The sequence below is a fragment of the Sceloporus occidentalis genome, unplaced genomic scaffold, assembly GCF_023333645.1.
Source record: "Sceloporus occidentalis isolate IW3139 unplaced genomic scaffold, rSceOcc1.0.p SCAF_77, whole genome shotgun sequence".
NCBI classification, from domain to species: Eukaryota; Metazoa; Chordata; class Lepidosauria; order Squamata; family Phrynosomatidae; genus Sceloporus; species Sceloporus occidentalis.
The window spans coordinates 3109678-3129138 of NW_028317057.1; the positions used below are offsets into that span (position 1 = coordinate 3109678).

At 39.3% G+C, this 19461-nt stretch overlaps 1 pseudogene; it reads left to right on the forward strand.

The window, feature by feature from the left end:
* Positions 1-6512: 6512 nt before the first annotated feature.
* The window catches only part of LOC149285581 (protein FAM149A-like), a 39986-nt pseudogene continuing 27037 nt past the window's right edge, over positions 6513-19461 (forward strand).

The window sequence follows — 19461 nt, forward strand, 5'->3', positions numbered from 1 at the left end:
CATTCGTTGAATGCAACAAATTTGTACAGAACATGACTGTGCTTTCATATACATTTTTGTAGCAAAAATAAACAAGCAACATATTTTAACATCGATATTAATGTTTATTCACTAACCTCATTCTACATTGTAAAGGAGTGAGTAGATGAGTAGTAGTGAGTGGTGAGTGTAATGCATTTTTTATTTATTTATTGTTTTATATAGCACCATCATATTCCGTAGCCCTGTACAATGGGTAGACAGGATATAACAAGTAGTGTATAACATAACAATTTGTTTTACAGAAACAACAGATGAGGAGGGCCTGCTCAAACGAGCTTACAATCGGAAGTGATATTTGGGGGTTAATATATTTAATCCTCATGCAAACACACACAAAATCCTGAGTTAGTCAATATCCGCACACCAAAATGTATAGTTTTATTACAATAACAAAAGTAAATATTCCCAAGGTTATAATACAGTGAATTTAGTTGGTGACAGAGTGCTATTGCTATTATGTCTTCTTTTCATCAAACTCTGTTCCTTGGATTATTATCACCTTCTGGACAGCAGAAACCTCTTTAAATGCTGATGTATCACGGTGCAGATGATTAATCATTGTACTTTACTATATTTACTGAATATCTTTGCTAATTTGCTGAATCCAATGCCAAATTATTGAAGTTGAAAGCTGTGTTTGGTCTCATGCGCCAAACTCAATTTTAGAGAACAGAAAAACAGAAGGAGAGTCCCAAACGAAAATTCACTAAACCACAATATTTTTTTTCAAAGCAGTTAATGAAACTGAACATAAAAACATCTGCATGGATTAAAGTCTACATAATCTAGATGCAATTGCATAAGGAAAATCATTTCTTGAAGCGGACCTTTTACCTTGCACACCTTTATTATGAAATATTTTCTATTAAATAGTTGTTTTTTAATAATATCATTACATATGGGTCATGAAACGGCTCTTCCATATAAGCACTTTAAATGGGTTACTTAACTGCCCTTCTCTTTCAGATGTACCTACCCCAAGATTAACTTTGTGCTTCCAAAGGTGTCACCTATACAACCCATTGTATTGCTTTCTCCTCCTTGCAACAATCAATAGAACTTTATATTACGTCTGTGTTCAAAAGAAATGTTTAAACTTTTGTCTATTGTTGCCCCCCCCCCCCCTATTTTGCAGCTATTGCAGCTTTTGCTCTTCTGAGAAGGCTTTCCACAAGGTTTTGGAGTGTGTCTGTGGGAATTTGTGCCCATTCAGCCATTTTTTGGACCATTTGTGGGATGTTTAATTTAAATATGCTTGGAATAGTCATCTCAAAATAAATACATTAACAAACAAATACATTAATAATTACATCAAAAGTAAAGAATATTCGTAAAGAAGTATATTTTCATATAAATATATGAAGAATTGTTACAATTGTGTATAATAATGTATATAATAATATATATATAATCATGTGCAGATGTCCTCTCGTATATACTGACACAGTTTAACTATGCTGTCCTACTAATTGCTTATCAGCAGCTCAGAATAGGCCTTCTGTCGTCAGCCTGCTTATGTCTTTGATTACAGATAATCTGCGATGACACTGATAGGTTTTAATTACTGATGTCTTAATTCATGATGATTTTCCAATTAGTTTGATTGGATTAACCCGTATGTGATACCCTCATATCATATTTCTTTTAGATCTTGGTGGTGTTATTTAGGGAAGGGGATCTGAGTTTAACACTTGGAATGCCAGGGAACTCTGAAAGGTTTAATAGTGAATTGTGTTAATGTATAAATAACACTAACTAAAACATCAGGGATGCGTCCTATTCAGGTGTGGGCTAACTAGTGGTCTCACCCTTTAAAAGAGGTGGAAACGGGATTGTCTATGTATTTTTTTTAAGGTTGCTTAGCCAGATGCAGCATAACCGTCTTTTGTGCTTTAGTGTTACATACATAGTTACATAGTATGATTGAAGAAAACTTATCCCAGATAACTTTAATCGTATCCATCCAAAACTGAATGCAAAACAAAAACCCTTTTAGGTATCTGACAACTTTGCCCAGAAGAGGGTAACTCATTTATGACTCTATGGGCAGTCAGAATAATCTCTGGATAAACATTAGGTAGTACATTCCAGAGAGTTTTTTATAGCATTCTTTGAAGTCATAGCTACAGTTATTTGAACAATGGTGGTAGAACTAGTGGCATATAACCTTTGGGGTTGTCCTTGTCCTGACCTAGGGCAGTGCTCCAAGTCCCCTCAACCTCCATGGTCAGTGTCTCCAGTACAACGGGCCCCTGGGCTCCCTGGGCCTAGTCAGCCTAGGCCTGTATATATCACTGCCTACAACATCCCTCTAACACTAGGTGAAATGTCAATATCCAAGCTTTTGGTATAACTATATTCATTTACTTAAAATATCATTAGCTTGCACCTTTACTTTTGCAACCAGTATAACTGTTTTGGCGAAATCTGCTTTAACATTACTGGATTATTTCACTTTAGGTTGCTGAGATCTGTTTCCAAAGATGGAAGAACTAGCATTTTAAACAATATAACACTGTTTCCTCTCGCCCACGCTTACACTGAATATGTGGAAGATAAATGTAAAAGACACCCAGCACAAGTGGTAGAGGCTAATACAGTAAGGGAATTGAATTATGCATGGGATAGTCATAAAGCTCTCCTGAATCTAAGACCAAAGGCTGTTTAAGGTCTGAGTCTTATATAGGCGAACTAGATGGGTAAAATGGTTTTTAATCTGCTGTCAAATTCTAGGTTTCTATAAAGACTAAAAAGGGACAAAAGAGGGAATAATCATCCAGACTGTATGAATAGGTAGTTAAGATGGCTGTTCCCGGGAACATATACATAAGGTTGTTTTTTAATATTTTGATCAAAAAGACCTAGGTGATTGTCGGATACCCTGCCAGGCTCTGTAGAGAACTTTTTTTGGAGGGAGGTATCTGCTCCCCCCTTTGACAGTAAGAACCAGGCATAGTGAGCCCCTCACTGAGAGACCAACATATATATCGTTGCATGTAGTTAACCCCTTAAATGCTGGAGCACAAAATTTCTAGGTACATTTTGTGTAGTTGGCCTAATCAATTTAGTACTGAAAAACTTCTTAAATACTGGAGTGCAAACCTTTGTGAAAGCATAATGTAAATAAGGTGGCAAATTAATGAGTACAGCACACCATGTTTGTGATGCAGACGCAGGGAGGCTGTTACTGTTATGTTTTGTCCAAGACAGTTTTTCTTTGTTTGAATTTGGTAACCCCCCCCCTCAGTGTGGTAATGAAATATGGCTGCTTGTTCAGGAAAAGTTTACTATGTAGTGAAATATAGGTGATTAATCTACAGTACACTACTTTGTCTATTTATTACCTAAACCTGGAAATGACACACAAGCTTCAAAATTAAATAAATTAAATTAAATTATATCAAAGCCTATCAAACTACTTTATTAGCTAAAATACATTATTTTATGTATTGCTTTTTATAATGCATTTAGTATATCATTAAATTATATAGTTTCTATCCTATTTTCTATTTTGTCTCTCATTTGGTAGGCTTGACTACAACATTTGCAAGTATTACATAGAGTCGTGTGAAAAAAGAACACCTTCTATTCTATGGTTTTACATATCAAGACATAATAATAATCATCTGTTCCTTAGAAGGTCTAAAAATTAGGTAAATACAACCTCAGATGGAGAACAAAACATTATACGACTGTATATGGTAAGCTCAATTTTATTGGCTTTCAAGTATGTGGAAGCAGATAAAAGGAAGTGGGATATCTACGTTACTTACTTTGGTATTTTAAGTTCCATTAGCAGAAGGGCAGTGGTTTTGGGTAAACATTTAAAGCTCATGACATAATTATCATTTCACAATACTCAAACACTCATCTATCATACATAGAAGAGAAGAGAGAAATACAAAGTGTGGCCTAAAAAAATTATACCAATGTTGCAGACTGTATAATGGGTAAGCAGGACAGAATAAATAGTGTATCACATAAGGATTTGAATTTACAGAAACAAAAGGTGATGAGATCCTTAGTCAAAAGAGCTTACAATCTAGTATTGCACTATATGAAGTTTATTATATAGCAGTATCGCCTTGCTGCAATCCCTTGTAGGCTGTCCAGATTTACACCCTACCTGGCCATTTACAGAAATTATTATTCTATGCCTTTGGGGTTAAAAATAGAAAGGGCACAGGATGTAGTTGAATGAATAAAACCTATATGGGACAGCACATGCTATTCAAACAAAGAGGTGGCAATAAGATTTAGCAAGATAAAACCCATGAATGGTTAGCTAAACATCCAGAAGGAATATGAAAGAACAACTCCTCTCAAAGCTGGTGCTCGTCATACACAATAAACAAAACTCCACTCATATTATGGTTTCTCCCTCAATAAAAATGTCATTGTTGAAGTAAGACTTTTTCGTAATAATGATATATAGAATATAATGCCTTAAACGTTTAATTTTGTCTCCCTGAATGTAAAATTGCAGAAAAAAATATACTGCGCATTGAGTATGTGTGGATAGTGAAGATTAACAGTAGCAAGTTTGCTTTTGGGTAAAGTTCTCCACGGGTTAGGTGTAATATGACTAAAGTCTTAGAGATAAGAACGGAAATGGGGTAACAAAAATGGAAGCAAGGCACATGGCATCAGTAGACGGGCTTTGTTGTTATTAAGAAGAGGAAGAAACAGAAAAGAGTTTAGGTGCTACAGAGCCTCTAAATGGAGCTAAGCAGAGGCTTCAAGCCTGGTCGCTTATAGAAAGGGCTGGACTGGGGAAGACAAGACTGCCCTGGCAAACGATGTAAGTGCAGGTGACATTACATTTTTATGCCTACACAGCATGCAGCCAGTGGCCACATACTACTGCAATGTGTAATGTAGTTATGGGTCATTTTTCACTATGTATATATATATATACACACACATATACATACATACATACACATATACATACAGGTTGAGTATCCCTTATCTGAAATGCTTGGGATCAGAAGTATTTCTGATAAGGGATAATTTTGTATAAGAGATCTGATGTGCTCAGGGCCGGCCCGACAATGGAGCCGAGTGGGGCAACCGCTCCAAGCGGCACTTTTGAAGGGGCGGCACTTTGCCGCCCCAAGCCCTTTTTTTTTTTTTTAAAAGCGAAAGAGAGAAAGGGGCGCCGAGTGGTTTTCGCTTACCAAGCTGTCAGTACCCGCTCGGCGCCCCTCTCTCTCTCCTCTGCGGCGAATCTCCCTGTTCGGTCTCGGTGCCGGCTTGTAATGCTGAGTGCCGGAAGATTTCCGGCGCTCAGCATTACAAGCCGGCACCGAGACCGAACAGGGAGACTCGCCGCAGGACTGCTGAAAGGTAAGTACAAGGGGGGGGGGGAGAGGAAGGGTAGATAATGGGGGGGGGGGCGGCAGGGACGGAGGGAGAGGAAGGGTAGCATTTTAAAATTCGCCCCAGGCGGCATTTTGCCTTGGGCCGGCCCTGGATGTGCTATATGTGTGTATATATAAACACACATATATATACTATATATATATATATATACACACACAGTGTATATATACATATACTGGTTATTGAATATACAATTGGTTATTTACTAATATTTAAATAATAACACGAATAATACAAATTGTATAAACTGTGTATCACACTATATCAAATACGCAAAAAATGTAAGGTGTAAAAATACTATAAAAAGAACACATAAATGCTACATTGTAAACGATGCTGGGAACCCTTATCATTTTGCCCTTTGCCAAGCCTTTGATGAATTACAGTGCAGAATGTTTTGCCAGTTGATGTTGCTGAGAGTCAGGGCTAGGAGAATGTCTGGTAGTCCCTCCCTCGGTATTAAGTGGTTGGATTTTTCTACTGTGTGAGTACAATGCTGTGAGTCTGTGACTTAATCTGTTTTCTTTCCCTGTCTCTCAGGGTGAAAGCTTTGCCTTTCAGGCCCTAGAGCTGGAATTGCCCAATAACCAGTCTCTCTTTTTTTGTTTATCTTAGCAACCACCCGCCCCTCTACTCCCATGTCTGCTGCTCCAAGCCACTGAATCAAGACATAAACAGACTGCTCTTTCACTCTAACAGGGGCAAACATATTACACCTTTTCCCTGACAAGCCTCCGTGTTTGCAATCTATGGATTTTGAAAGCCTATGGACATGCGCCATACATACCGAAGATAATAATTGCAAAATATCTAGGAGAAACAGAGGCTGAACAGAACCCAACCCCCAAAAAACTGGCATTTATTTCTTATTTTTACAGATATTTCCACTTTTTCAGGTAACTCCAAAAGACCTCTGTGAATAACATTAAACGACTACAATTTTGCTGTGTGAAGTTAACCAGAAAGCTTTCTTGCAGAATTGGTAAGAGATGCACACCTATTGGTACTATCCTAACAGTGCTGATTTATATTTGATTCAAAGATTTTTCGGTTTATACTCAGACTGATCGCTTTACTGCCGGAACATGAAGGTTGCAGTTTTGGACTTGGGCACCATTTTTGCTAAGATTTTCAAATCTTCAGTATCCCCTATTAATCCTGTTCCAGCTCCTGGAAATTCTTTTTCTGGTCCAGTGTCTTCTACAGGACCCACAAATATACCAGTGGTCCATAAAACACCTTTTCTCCTACTTCCTGCCCCTCCATCACCTTTGAACATTATTCATTCAGCCACTTCTTCAACTTCTTCCTTGCCACGGGTTTCCTCAGGGAAAAGTATAACTCATCTTGGTGGCCTTTCTGCACCCGGTAGCCCATCTCAATCTAGTAAACCCCAGGCTTCTAATTCGGCTGCCAATACACTTGAGACTCATTTTCAGCAGCCTTACGAGGAATCATGGACTGGTCCAGATTCTACAGCTGTAACTCCAGTGCAACCTACCACAATTTTTGTACGACCAGCTCTGTCAAACACCAGCCTTATAATGCCTATTTTGCCACCTGGACATTCCACACGTTCACCAAGGCTTCTTCAGGATAGCTTAACATCTGGATTGAACACCAAGTCCATGCTTCTTACCCTTCCAGATATTGGAGAGGAAAGCACGGATTATGAAGATAGCCACCACAGCCAAGGGTAAGTTAGCCAATTCTGTGTGTCACTCTGCAATACACCATGTGTTATCCTGAAAATGTGCTCCATGAGCAAAATGATCTCTGTCCACAACCTAAGATATGTTATGGCAGACCCTAAACAAATTTTACTTTAATGCTCTGAATACCTTAGAATATGTCGCTCTAGTCTCTGCCACAAAAGGCCATATTTAAAAACCATCCTCACATTTACTTACCTAGAAGGAAATGATTTGTTATGGTTTTCCCCTTTGTGGAATCCATATACGAAAAAACAAAACAATAAAATGATACTGAATGAAAGCGTTTCAGCATGGATTTCTAATTCATGACTATACTCTGCTTCATCCATTGTGAGCCAATGTTTTAACCTTCACGAATGTTGACCTGAAGTCTGAGGTCAATAAAGTACAATACTGGACAAATACTACTACTACTAGCCAGTGGTTTATAAGAAAAAAAAAAGCTTAATGAATATATAATTTATATTTATAATTAAATTAGATCCACCGCGTCATGTATGAGGCATTTTGGTTGCTGGTCACTAGGTACTATGTTTCTTAGGTTCCTATAGAGTTCAGCAGAAAAATTGCCTCAACATAGGATTAGTAATAGTCCTCAGACATCTTAAGCCAGTTTTGAACTCCAGCATTTAAAAAATTAACTACCCCGAAAAACATAGAATTTGATGGCGGATAAGAATCATTCGACCCATCTGGTTTTCCAGTTTTTCCTAATGACTCAGTCCTTGGCCTTGTCTTAGACTTAGCTTTATGACTATGCCATGCATGTTTAAATCTCCTTACTTTAAAACTCTACCACTTCTGCTGGGAGGCTGTCCCATTCATTTACCAACCTCTCAGTAAAGTAAAACTTCCGCACACCATCTAAGCTTTTGACCCTCTACTGTTAGATTCCCTCCTAAACTAAAACCTTTTAAGTATTTTTACACAGACACATATAAAAGTTGCACTAAAGAGGTTAACTGCACACAAATGCAGGTTTTGCACTATAGCACTGAAGAGGTTAACAACACGCTGAGGTTTTGCACACGCTGAGGTTTTGCACTCCAACACCAGGTTAATCACACACAGTAACTGTCTGAAAAGGAAGAGCGGTTATTGCTTAGCTGTGCTGGCAACCTCAGGTACAATATATACATTAACTATGCTGCATTGTATCGGGCCCGCTGGGATGGGAGGCTGGCCGCTCCTTTGCGAACGGTTACACTGTACATTTTTGCTTTAGTGAGTGTGGTTAAATGCCGCGCTAGAGAGTGTGGCTCTACCAATGCTTTTATGCTACATTTTGACCTATTGAAAGTTGTTTATGTAACTATTAGCACATGTAAAGGATCAATAAAACGAGTTTTATTTACATATGGTGACACAATAGCCCCATGGAGATGTTTCTTTAAGATTCTATGCATGTATAATGTGAGTATGGGTCCCTAGGAGTGTACATTTGGAGAGCAGGGTGGGCCATTGCTCCAACTCAACTATTGCAACAGAAGCTGGATGTGCACAATAAAGTCGAGGGTTTCATGAACCTACATCAGGTGCAGGACATGGACTGAATGCAGAGTATTGGTACTGAGTTAGGTAGCTAAATATTTATTGCAATTATCATGCATTAGGGTAAGCTGTCTTTTCATCTTGAAGACAGAGACGTCTGACTCTCTCGTCTTATGTAACACTTCTAAAAGTGCTGTATATAGTGCCTGCTATATATTTTAAAGGTTACCCTTACACACGACTACCCATACACATTGCCTTTACACACACCTGTCCATAAACACACATATACAAATACACTGCCCTTACAGTCTGCCTTTACACACACCTGCCCATAATCATACATATACACATACACTGTCCTTACACACGAATGCCCATAGACACATATGCATTTCCCATATAAACACGCCTGCCCATACACACACACACACACATACAATGCCCTTACACTCGCTTGCCCACACACATACACTACCTATGTACACACATACTGTCTGGCCATTTACAGCACCCCTTTCTCCCCATCATGTACCCCCTTTCTCCCCATCAGATACCTCCATTCTCTACTACACCCCCCGTTTCTTACCTTTTTCCTCTTCCTTTATACTTTCTCCTCTTCCTCTACTTTTTATTTCTTGTCATGGGAGTGTAAGGTCTTTGTCTGTCACTTCAGACCTCTCCTTTGCCGCTCTGTGGCAGTGCACATCGCTATTGATGCTGAGCGCCAGGATATGACATTATATCCCTGCGCTCGGCATCAAGTGCTGGTGCACAGTGATAGAGAGCACAGCAGCCAAGACTCCTTTAATGTTGTGCCGGTTATAGGTCCCTGATCTCCCCAATCCATGCCCCCCAACTGTCCCGCTTTGCGTGGGAACGCCCCGATTTTTCAAGACCGTGGCCCTGATAGCATTCTCCAGTGTGTGGGACACAGGGGCTCAGCACTTACTGGTGGCTAGTGACAAGTTTTCATCAGAAGGGAACATGACCACCTACGGCTGGGAATAAGGTTTTAGAAGGTGACAGTGGATATGGGTGAACCTTATTTGAAAATAGAAATATAAACTATGCCATTTTGCAGTAGCCAGGATCCCACAATATATGAATGCTTCTATATATGTGTCCTTCAAGCATATTATGGTGCTATAGTCTAGTATCACTTACCTCCACAACTATTTTTGTGCCATAGAAATAGAAAAGGTACGTTCTTAGCGAAAGGATCACTATGCGATTTCCTGTTACACGCTTTGTAGAAAAACAAATGAGTAATGGCTTACATAATATGCGTAATTTGGTTCTAGTAAAAAGCTAATCAAATGCATGACCTTTTGATCTGAGCTTCACATACAATGAATTTGAAGAGTGAAATAGATATCATCTTGGGATACACTTAAGACCGGGCGAAGGCCAAGACAATGGCTTTCAATATTTAATTATTTTGCTTCTTCAAAATGGAAACAGCTAATTAAAAAAATGTTAAAGAAATGGTGTAGGTTTTCTTTTAGCTGCATCAGATCGTATTGCTTCTTCAGTGTCTTTTACACATGGCATGTATTTTCGGTACAAATAAAATAACTAGTTTGCAGGCAACGTTAAAAAAAGAAAATTAGTACACACTAATGAGCTGGAAAGTGTGACAATAGAACAAAAACAATGACAGCTGAATGTAGTGCTCTAAGCGTTTGTATTTCAAATCAAAATGCACCACAAGTTACAGGGGTATAGAGGGAAGAGCTGGCCCTGGGGGTAAGTGGGCAATTACTGCCCGCATTGGTCCAAAATTCGTCAACTTGGACCAGCCCACACACAGAAGTGGGAACATGGCGTGATAACGTAACATAATGTTAAGTCCCCTGCGGTAAAAAAAAAGGCTGGTTTTTTAAAATATTTTTTTGGACTGCTCTGGGGTCAGGGGGCCATTACGTGACCCCACGGTAAAAGCAAAGCTGCTGGCTAGAAGAAGTAAAGGGAGTTAGGGAACCAGTGAGAGAGTCCACTTGGCTTTACCTGTCTCCTGGGCCAGATGATACCTGCCACCTTTGGTGGTAAGGTGTAGGAAATGGTGACATACCAGCTATACAATACTGTACAATACAGAAGAAGCAAAGCACACCCTAAAAAAGCATTTAAATTAAGATTTTGGGGTGGTGCTGAAATGAGAAATATGTGCATACAACAAAGCAAGCAATCAGTGCACACCTGTTGTGGAAATCAAACGTTGTGCTGACCACCAGACTTCTTTGAATGTATAAAAGTTTATTCCGGATACAAGCAGCTGCAGGGAGATCTGCACAAAAGCAGGCAAATCTAACAGCTTTACATTTTCACACACTATATATACATTGAAAACAAAAGAAATAAGTAAACTCCTACAAAAGGGCTGGCACACTTGTAATATCTCTGGGTTTACCATAAAAGGCAAAAGCCTAACCTACATATCATTAATATGTATGATATGGGTGGGGTTTCAGTTAATTAAAGCAGACATCCTGTGCCCGGAAGTTGACCCTGAGCCCACACTTATGGTCCAGTTTCTCACCAGCTGTGTAATTTGACCTATGCCCTCAACCATAAATATCCTGTTCCTAAACAGAACAATACTACCTCCCAGTGCATCAGACTCTTATCACCAAATAGCAGAAACAGTTAACCTCTTCCTACCCACTCTCCACATCCTAAGATTCCACAGTCCCCCCTTTCATGCTTTAAAGATTCCATGAAGCATGACTCTTAGGCATTCACCCATTGTGTTTAATACATTTGTGGGCAGCCAAATCTTGGTCACCGTCATACACAGATAATAAACGTGTTTTGTAATTTCTTGAGTATTCTTGGTTTTGATATTAGAATCTCCATTAGCACTAGGGGGACATTCATGAATGGTCTTACCAATTAGAACAGGATAATGGGCAATAGACGAGGTAGCAGAATTCCAACATTTAAGGAGTAAAAGTTTCAACACTGTTATGGAGGCAAATATGGTTGTGAGGAACAAAGCCCCTATAATCAAACCATACGCCCCAAACCAACTACTTATTCCCCAATCCCCAGAAGAAATTTTCAGGGAACTTTGCATTTCAAGTACTTCTTTCCTAATCTCACTAACCGCTGGAGTAACATTTTTAGAGACGACTGGAACATAAGTGCAACATTCAGAGCCCACTAGTGAGCATAATAGCTAAAATGAAATGAAGAGCTATATGATTCTGTATGGCACCCAATCGTAGTGCTAGCATTTCTGCTGTAATACTTGTGAGAGTGTTTTCTGTTTAATTGGCCACCATTTCTAACATGATGGTTAAAGCTCTGATTCTTCCCCAATTATCTTAGACCCTAGTGGAAGGAATTCTCAGCTACCCAAAATTTCTGAAAACGTGGGTTCGTCTTTATGGTGCCTTTTAGTTCTATGAACCCCAAATACAACTATTGCTCTTTCTTTAGTATGTCTTATTGTAGGGAATATGTAGGTCACATAACATGATCCTTGACAATTCTCAGGTAATCTAGTAAATGCATAATTTCCACACCTAATAAAACCCATTTAATGTCACATAAATATGTGCTTTACCCAACATCTTCTTCCCATGCAATATTAACAAGATGTACAATGACACCTGATTCCTGCAATTACTTGTGACACTTACTAGTTCCTACAAAAATACCTCCCTCAATATTTGTACGTTCTAAACACAAATCCCCAATGGTCTGAACTACTGTTATTCTTCCTCATTTCTCTTTGAAGAATTATAACACTGACCATACTCAATTTATGACATCAGAAAGGGAGGATAAAGAGTTTTAGGGAGACCTGGGAGTAAAACTTGAGTCTTATTTCTAAATCCTACCATTTCATCAATACAATACAATGCAATATAATGGGTCGGGTATAAAAAGGAACAACCCTGTCTGAACTATGAGGCATATGAATATAATCATAATACAGAGAATCTTGTACATTCTCAACGTAACTATTGGCAAGAGCAATATATGAGTTCCGTTCACAACACTGAAATAGAATAACAAAGGATAGAAAAACAAATATTTGTAAAATTAGACTTTTTTTTTTTTTTTTTTTTAAACTTCCTGCTCTCTCTGTGTTAAAATACATGTTAATTATGCAATCTACTTAAGCAACATAAAATAAAACAAAACAAGTATCTGAAATATAAAATTACTAGGAGAATTTCAGTCTTTTAAATCTTTTGGGGGAGGAGCAAGCTTGCAATGGGAGATATGGATCCAAGAAACAAACAAATCTGTGTTGTACATAATACTTGATAAGCTCCTTTCCAGTGCGGTTCCTTTGGAAACTGTTAATAAGGACCAAGTCTCTAGATTGGATATGGTGCACATTTTTCTTCATATATTGTTGGCTGTACAGCTTTGACCTGTAGATGTCGAGACTCCAATGCTTAAATTAGTGGCATATCCACATTTATAAATTGTCCTCTTGTATGATTTTGATAGCAAATAAGAACCTTTCGGCCCATCCACTGTCCATTTTCCCAATATAAGGCTCATATCCCAATCAGCCCACGGTCCCGTCATAGACTCAAGAGCCACATGCCCATGTCCTGTATTTTACATTTCCTTACTGTACCAGCATTTACCACTTCCACTGGTAGGCGGCTCCATACATCTACCACATAACTCCGTAAAGAAAAACCTCCTTACATTACATCTAAATACACATTGCATTGACATACTTATTACATAGACTGAAAGTACAAATATACTTAGAGAATACAAGCACAAGATTTTTGTAATTATTTTCATTTAAGTGTGAAAAAGAAAGTACTTAGAAATTTTAATTCCATGGGATAGAATCTAGAAAGATGTGAACCTGTGTCTGTGGATTTAGAAGCCACAAAGATTTCCTTATAAATTTATAACCTAAATGAATCCCCTAGGTATTAGTCAAGTCATGACTTTATGTGAACATTCTTGTTACAAAGTAACCAGTCACCAGGCGTTCAACTTTCTTTCTGATCTGAGTTCTGGTGGCTTGAAAACCCTGTTGAGATATAACTCAAATCATAATGGTTAGTTTATCAATATTCTAATACAATCTGACATTGCACGTACATAAATATACTTGACATATGGATGTCGTTGTGTCCTAAACTGATATTTCCTAATGAACATAATTATAATCTCACATAAATTTAATACTAAAAATATTCCTGATAGAAATACAGTTAGGGAACTATTCCAATGAAGGGATATGGGTGTATTCTATTATATATTTTCCAAATCCAATCTGCTTAATCCATTTTACACGCATTATAACAATATCCATGTTCCTATCCCACATTCATTCACACTTCATTCGTATCACACACACACTGGTAAAGCAGATTGGAGTAGAAACAACTTTCACGATAGCAGTTATCTTATGCGCATTGTATTCACTAGTGTTAGTACTACCATACAACTTTGCTTACTGCAAACTCTTAAGTCGAATTATTATTATTTTTTTTTTTATTTTTTTTTTTATAGTTTACCTCAGTTTTCCCAGCTGGCCAGGCTAAGGCAACTGTCAGGCATGCTGTACATACTTAAAAACATTACTCCAGGGAATTTTCAAAACGTAATCCCCAAAATACAAAAAGAAAAACTAATATCAAGTTACAATTATATTATTTTGCCTATTTTGTTTAAATATGCATTTCCTGTACATCACTTTAATAATAATCAAATAATTAGGCTGTTATTTGCTAGTATAATTGTGCATGGGCGTTATGGTGGAGCAAAGCTACAGTCTCTTTCAATGTTCCTTTATGCACAGAATAGGCAAGTTTGACACTTACATAAACCACATTTACAATAACTACAAATTTCTTATCCACTTCCTAGAATGTTCAAATTAATATCTGACAATTCTAGAACAATCAAACAATTCTATTTCTTTACCCAATGATAACATCATACCAGTTACAAATCATTCATAGAACCACCACCAATAGCAGCCCATCCCATTACATCCTTTTACTTTCATAACAGTACAACTTACAAACACTCGTAATAGTTTTGTGCACATCTTAGAAAGGAAAATATATACATACATACACTCTTTACTTCTATTGCATTCTTATTCACACACATACAAGGGTGACGTCATTTCTTCAGTTTTCTGCGCCTTTATTTTTAGAGAGGCATGCCAGTAATTCTAAACATTTTTCTTTAATAATTTTTCTTAGACTTTTGCATTATGTGCCAATTTCATATTACATTTAATCAAAGGTACCTTCTCAGGGAATTGCCCAATTTTCTCCAATAAATAATTTTATATACCTCACGTGAATTCCTGGTAATTAAATACCAAACCGGGGTTCCCTTTTCTTGGGACCACCACTTCCTTGGAACTAATTTTGCACAATCATACACCAAGAACTTATTTTCCCTGGACCAGATACAATTAGACACAATTATCTACTTGCGCTTGCTCTGAGTCCACTACATCAACGTCACCACGGCCAGTCTCCTCCCTTAAAGGTATTTATATTAATACCCGGGACCTTCTATCAATTATAACCTGACCGTCCTTCAACCGTCCTCAGGGGTCTCATGTGTACCACTTCATTCAGCCCTCAATTTAACACGCAACTGGGTTTTCCTCAGACCACCCTTGCAATCAAGATACCCTGGTCAACACCCGAAAGGCTAGCAGGGGTCTTGGGGCGGCTGCAGTCTGATTATTACCCAGTCCCGACCCACCTGGGTCTCAGTCACACAGCACTCACACAAGTTCCAATATCCCTGACCTAGGTCACCTTATACAATCTTAATATTAACGTTTATACATTCAAAGTAAAAAGATCCCGTCACCAGGAATATCTTACCCTCCAAGGGAACAATACCACTCGCAGGAGACACAAACAATAGACATTTCAAAAGGTGTCTTACCTCTTAATAGCGCGCTGGGTTTGTGTGTCCTGGAGAGAGTCCCAAGGAAAGGTTCGATCAGGTTTCCTGGATGTTGGGATCCTGCCGACTACGCCAAAAACTGTTGTGGAAATCAAACGTTGTGCTGACCACCAGACTTCTTTGAATGTATAAAAGTTTATTCCGGATACAAGCAGCTGCAGGGAGATCTGCACAAAAGCAGGCAAATCTAACAGCTTTACATTTTCACACACTATATATACATTGAAAACAAAAGAAATAAGTAAACTCCTACAAAAGGGCTGGCACACTTGTAATATCTCTGGGTTTACCATAAAAGGCAAAAGCCTAACCTACATATCATTAATATGTATGATATGGGTGGGGTTTCAGTTAATTAAAGCAGACATCCTGTGCCCGGAAGTTGACCCTGAGCCCACACTTATGGTCCAGTTTCTCACCAGCTGTGTAATTTGACCTATGCCCTCAACCATAAATATCCTGTTCCTAAACAGAACAATACTACCTCCCAGTGCATCAGACTCTTATCACCAAATAGCAGAAACAGTTAACCTCTTCCTACCCACTCTCCACATCCTAAGATTCCACACACCTAATAACTATTATTTGAAAATCAGCTGTACACTACCATAATTCTTATCCAGCCTAGCTTTCAACTAAAAGGTCAGACATAGCCATGATATTGAACAGGTATAGGCAGCAAGTTATACACTCCCAGGATTTTGACGTAGAATTTAGCTAATCACAAGATTTTGCACCACATAAAAGTAACCAGTTTAACAAGGCTGTTTTAGATAAGAAGCCCAAGGTGCTGGCATACTAGTGTACTCAGGGCCGGCCCAAGACAAAATGCCGCCTGGGGTGAATTTTAAAATGCCGCCCCCCCCTTATCTACCCTTCCTCTCCCTCCGCCCCTGCCGCCCCCCCCCATTATCTACCCTTCCCCTGCCTCCCTCCCTATTATCTACCCTTACCCCCCCCCTGTACTTACCTTTCAGCAGTCCTGCGGCGAGTCTCCCTGTTCGGTCTCGGTGCCGGCTTTTAATGCTGAGCGCCAGAAATGAGGTAATCTTCCGGCCCTCAGCATTACAAGCCGGCACCGAGACCGAACAGGGAGACTCGCCGCAGGGGAGAGAGCCCCTTTCTCTCTCTTTCGCTTTAAGAAAAAAAAAAAAAGGGCTTGGGGCGGCAAAGTGCCGCCCCTTCAAAAGTGCCGCCTGAAGCGGTTGCCCCACTCGGCTCCATTGTCGGGCCGGCCCTGAGTGTACTAGTGTACCAGTGTACCGCACTGCAGAAAATGATGGCACTATATAATGTAGTACACCAGTGGACAGAGATTATAACGCTAGAAGAGAGACACAAGTCATTGCAGGAATGAAGATGGCAGTTAGGAGAGTATTTTTAGGGCAACGTAGAGTTGTTAGGGACTCTGTAGGCCAGGATTAAGAGTTTAAAATTCTGGAAGGTAGATGGAGCTAATTGAGTGGCTGACAGGGAAGCAGATGAAAACTGGTCTGGTAAAAGGTGGAATTGGGGAGACTAGTTAGTAGGTAGTTACAATACTCCAGACGGGATATCACAAGATAAAGAGAATTGATTAGTATTTTGGCTTTTTGTTGTGTTAGGAAAAGCCGGATTCAACAGATGTCTCTTAGGTGAAGTGGGCAGAATCTAATGACTGAATAGATATAAGGGGTGAAAAAAAGAGTAGAGTCAAATGTAACACCAACGTGGCACATTTTGGCTTGTGAGCATATTTCTTAATTTCCAACAGTGATAGAGATGTCAGGTGGATGTCAACTATGGACTGAGGAGATGACAGAATAACCAGAAGCTCAGTCTTGGAGATGCTGAGCTTCAGGTAATGGGATGCTGTCCATGATGCAATTCCATTTGGTGAGATGAGTTAGAAGTGAGGTTATGGCTCCTCCTTCATAATATCAGTGTTTCAGGTGACCCCCCCCACCTGAAACACTGGAAGCCGCTGGAATATTAGGGCTAGTTGGGGAGAACATAGATCTCTCTCTAACAGGCCCAAAACATATGAATAGTGAAGTGTGTTCATACAGACCTCCGTTTCCCTGCTTCCTCGCAAAGCATGCTGGTTATTGATCTGAGCACCGGGATATGATGTCATATCCTGGCACTCAGCACTGAAGCCATGTGTAGACCTTGCACTCCCACCAGAGTACCTGAAAAGGTATGTTATGAGGATAAAGACAGGAATATAAGGGAGAGATAATAAGGAGGAGAGAGAAAGGGGGAAATGATGAGAAAAAGGAGAGATGGTGAGAAAGGGGAGATATAGTGAGGAGTAAGATGGGGAGTAAGGGGAGACAATAAAAAAAGAAGATAGGTAGGAATTAAGTGGAGAGATAATGAGAAAGGGGAGAGATCATGAATAAGAAGGGAGATGGGGACAAAGTGAAGAGATAAATAGAAAGATAAAGAGAAAATTTAAAGTTGAGATGACGAGAAAGGAGAGAGGTAATGAGAGACGAGGAAAAAGAGAAAGATGGGGAGAAAGTGGAAAAAGGGGGAGATGAGTAAAGGGAGAGATAAAGAGAAATGGAAAATGTGAGATAAATAAAAATAATGAGAGGAGGTATACAGGAAGGGAAAAGATAGACAGAGGCCTCGCGCCCCCACCACAGGACTGCACGGTAAGTGACCTACAAAGGGGGGGTAGGGAGAGGGTAGATAGTGAGAAGGGAGGGTAGGGAGAGGGTAGATAGTGAGAATGGGGGGTAGGGAAAGGGTAGATAGTGAGAATGGGGGGGAGAGGGGGTAGATGGTGTGAGAAGAGGGTAGATTGGGGTGGGGGGCCCTTAACAAATTCTCGCACCGGGGCCCTGAGGCTTCTAGTTACGCCCCTGGACAAAAGAGAAAGAAGGGGAGAGATATGGACAAAAGGGAGCGATGCTGAGAAAAGGGAGATATAAAGAAGAGGAAAGATAAAGAGAGAGGGAGACAGGAAAAAGGGTGAGGTAAAGAGGAGGAGAGACAAAGAAAAGGAGAGAAAGGGAAGAGATAAAGAGAAAGGGGAGATAGAAAGAAGAGGAGAGATAAAGACAAAAGGTGAGGAGATAAATACAACAAAGAAAGATAAAAAGAAAGGGAGAAATAAAGAGGGGAAAGATAGAAAGGAGAGATAAAGAGAAAGAGGGGGAGGGCTAAAAAGAAAATGGAGGGTTGAGATAAAGAGAACTAGGAGAGGTAGTGAGGAAGGGGGTGATCAAAGAGAAGGGGGGAGATATAGAAAAAGGAGAGAGAGAGTATCCACCGTGGGAGCAATCTGGGTGCTGCTTAAATTCTGTGGATGTAATCTGGGCAAATCCTGTGTGTAATATAGGTACTGGTACAAATCATGCGGGTGCAAGCCTTTTGGTACACATATAGTTAAAATGGCATATCTAAAGCAGATAAACTTGGTTTAATATTTCACAGAGATTGCTGCAAGTAAAGAAACCAGAATTTTGTTAATTTATAATTGTTTTGCAAATGTTTTACATATGTGTGTGTATGTATGTATGAATATGTGTATACCATTTTATAATTGCCCCCTACTTTTATCCCTGTTCCCTCATGTTCCCAAACTAAAATTGCTGGAGGCACCACTGACTTAACATCTGACTGATGGGTAGCCCCACTAGATCACAAAAATGTGATTTTTGGGGAACGCTTAGTACAGGGCTAACTTTGCACACTTTGCCCTCTATGTAGTTGGCACTCTAAACGTTAAACAAGTCCAGAATGTTTTTCCACTGTTGTGAAGACCTCAAGTCTGGCATGAAGGGATTTGCTGGAGATAATTGCATAGTGATTACGGTAAAAATACATAGTAACATTGTTTTGTGCTCAAGCTTATCTCAAGTGAAGAATCAACTTGCATTTTTTATCCAGGTATCGTATAGCACCT